Source organism: Onthophagus taurus, chromosome 6 (genome assembly GCF_036711975.1).
Source record: "Onthophagus taurus isolate NC chromosome 6, IU_Otau_3.0, whole genome shotgun sequence".
Lineage (NCBI taxonomy): Eukaryota > Metazoa > Arthropoda > Insecta > Coleoptera > Scarabaeidae > Onthophagus > Onthophagus taurus.
Genome location: NC_091971.1, coordinates 32,159,519 through 32,162,796, shown reverse-complemented (window position 1 = coordinate 32,162,796; position 3,278 = coordinate 32,159,519). Strand labels below are relative to the sequence as shown.

Genomic DNA, 3,278 nt, shown 5'->3' with positions numbered 1-3,278 from the left:
GAACTGTAAAAACTACTCTATTAAGTGAATAATATATGAACTCTATATTAATATTAAATATAGTGTACATTAGAGTTATTTTTACCATGTGATATTACAATTTTTACCAACTACTCTAAAATTTTTACACGACACGATTTTTTCCTGTGTAGAAGCTCTAGACTAGACAGAAATCTAAGATAATTTTATCTTAACTATTGGTAATATTACACAAGGTGAACTTTTATTGTAGTTATGTTTGTATTAATATAATCCGGGTTAGCGCGTACGCAGACCCGACTACCAAAAATTACGCGCCCGAGTTACCCGCATTAGGGGTAATCGCAGGGGTCAGCCCGACCGAAGTGCAATGGAAGGGCCTCGTCCTGGGGGAACCGCCTTATTGATCACGGTAACCCCTACGCCAGGTAAGTATGCTCTCCACAGCCAACCAACTACCCTGCCTAAACGGTATTAAACCACTCCTTATCTAGAATAACAACACGCCATCTGCAAACGACAAGGTTAAGTGAACCATTTTCACTCCTTTGATAACTCCTATATTTGATTATTTAATAAGGTCCATAACATAATCTGTATATAACTGGTTATTCCATTTCTTTTCACTTTGATTATCCAAAATTATATTTCGAAGATGTTTGAAGCAGAGGTCGCTTGTGGTCGAGTTGCTAGATTGATAATGCCTGGTTTCCTGTACGCATGTAGATATCGAACCTATATCGCACTGCTGATCGATAACTCGAGCGATATCGGTCAGTTGGGTTTCTGACTAATAAGCAGCTCTATCGACTCGATAGTGTAAATAACGAGAGTGGTGTGTGTTAAAAACAGAGCATAAGTTGTATGTGCATACTGCCCCGTTTCTCGTACGTTATAATATCGGGGCAATAGTTACTGGACCAACATCTTTTAACCGGGCGATAACGGCTGTTTAGTGATTTGGTCTAAAAATCGGTTACTTGTTTCTTCCCGTCGATAGGTGGCGGTAAAAATTTTGAACAAACAATTCGTAAAACAGAATATGGAGAAACGTTCGAAAAATTTTAGTTCTTTCGAAAAAAAATTGTTAATTGAATTAGTTAAAGAACACAAATCTATAATTGAAAATAAAAAAACCGATAGTTCTACAAATATGGAAAAAAAAAGCTTGGGATGTACTCACGCAACAGTTTAATCAAAACTCGCAATCGGGAACAAGAAATGCAAAAGAACTTAAAGATTTGTATGGATTTATTAAAAGGAATGCTCAAAAACATAATTCTGCAGATAAGGTAAGTATTGCACCGTGGTAAAGTCCTGCATTTATATTTAAAAATCCTACAGGAGCGAAACGATTTTCGAAAAAACAAGGAAGATGGTGAAACTATCGAGTTAAAAATGAAAATTTTAAGGGAGGAATTTGAACAGGCGAAACTTAAAACATATATTATGAAGGTTCAATTAGAAAAGGAACAATTGGAAGTGGAAAAAATAAAAAATGAATTAAAAAAATAAATAAAAAACACATTTAATTATCATGTTCATTTATAAAGACCCTTCTAACTGCATTTCCGGGTGCTCTTTGTCATGGTGCTGCTGCGAATTCGTTAGGCACATCATCCACATTTCCTTCAATTCCTTCTTCAAATGTGGTAACATCTTCAAGGTAGAAATTGTGTAAAACTGCACATGCAGTGATTGTAATTAATATTGTCCTAGGTTTTAAGAAATCTCCTTTTTAAAACTCCAAAACAACGCTCAACACAATTTCGAGTACGAATATGTGCAGCATTCTTCAGCCAAATATGCACCTGCTGCATAACCACTATCCTCCAGTATAAAACAATTAGGGAACACATTGTTCTCAAATTTATATTTTATATAAGACCCATTAAATCATGTTGGCCATCACGCTACAATATCCAATATTTTAAGGCTACTATTACAAATAACTTGCACATTATAGGAGAATTAAATTCCTCCTTTTTCATATTGTTTGTAATATATTTAATTCATTTTAGAATATACAGACATGGAAGCGCCATACACTTAAGCTGTCTAAAAGTTTCTCTGTAATTGTCGCGATATCACAATCAAATTTGCAATCAGGAACAGGTTCCAGACGAGGTTAAGTGTCTTACTTGCATTTAGGGTCAGGTTATTGCTATTAAACTAAACCTTATATACTAGTTTGGCAGATGAACAACCTAGGTCTTCCTTAAGAGATGTTCTGAGGCCTAGAAGAACCAAGGGAAGATCATTGTTCCACCACGTAGCGTTACCTCTGACAGTGATGGCTGTTTTTAAAGAATGGTGAAATCTATGAATTTGACGTGTTCCTAGAAGAGTGTGAAATTTTGAGATGAAGATTGATTCAAATGTCGTCCCTGATCATGGGTGATAGTGCTAGGATGTCAAATCGGCTGAAATAATGCCGAAACAAAGTATCCGTAATAAAAGTAGAACTAATATCTATGAGAAGATAAGCTTCTGGCCAAGGTGTGAAACGATCTATTACGGTGAGCACATATGTGTAGCCAAGGGACGGAGTGAGAGGACTGACCAAATGTAGATTTTGTGTGTTTGTGAACTTTTGTTTGTTGATATTGCAAATAGGTAAATAAATGTGTTTTGTCATGTGAGGCCAAAAGAATCGTGTTTTGATGATGTGTGTACCAGGATGTGTTAAGTTGTGAAATTTGTTGAAAATTGTTTTACGAAATTTTTGTGGTATGTATGTTCGAGGATTGTTTGTTGAAAGGTCGCACCAAAGCTTTACATCTGAATGTGATGTTGTTTGTTGAGATAGGTTATATTTAGTAGTTTGCATGTTTGTGTATTGATTGTTTAGTAAATGTGTTAATTCTATATTATAGAATTGTACATTTTTTAAAGTTTGTGTGTCAGGGTACTGTACTACCGTATTTAATTCTCCTTTAATGTTGTGTTCATCCATGTTGCGAGTGTAAGATTAAAATTTGAAAAATTATTAATAAAAAATTAATAAAATGAACAACTTCTGACTCGCTAAAATAATTTATTTACTCAGAACCGGTTTCAAAACTTAAAAAGTTTCATCTTCAGCTGAATCTACATATAAGGGAGACAAAAGAAAATGACTTCAAAATAAAAAAGAATAATAAAACCAAACTTACAGTCATTAAATTAAAAAATTAATATAAGATGTTAAACGAAACGTTAAGAAGAACATTAGCTGATAAAAACATATCAAAAAGACTTAATAGAAAAAGACTTAATAAAACACACAAATGTATAAAAATGGCAACGCTAACATAAAC

At 34.0% G+C, this 3,278-nt stretch overlaps 1 non-coding gene across 1 annotated transcript; it reads right to left on the bottom strand.

Annotated features, from left to right (window-relative positions):
* Positions 1–252: 252 nt before the first annotated feature.
* On the bottom strand, positions 253–415 carry LOC139430322 (U1 spliceosomal RNA). The gene has a single exon (XR_011640819.1). It is a non-coding gene; the product is annotated as a U1 spliceosomal RNA (small nuclear RNA).
* Between the last annotated feature and the right edge of the window lie 2,863 nt (positions 416–3,278).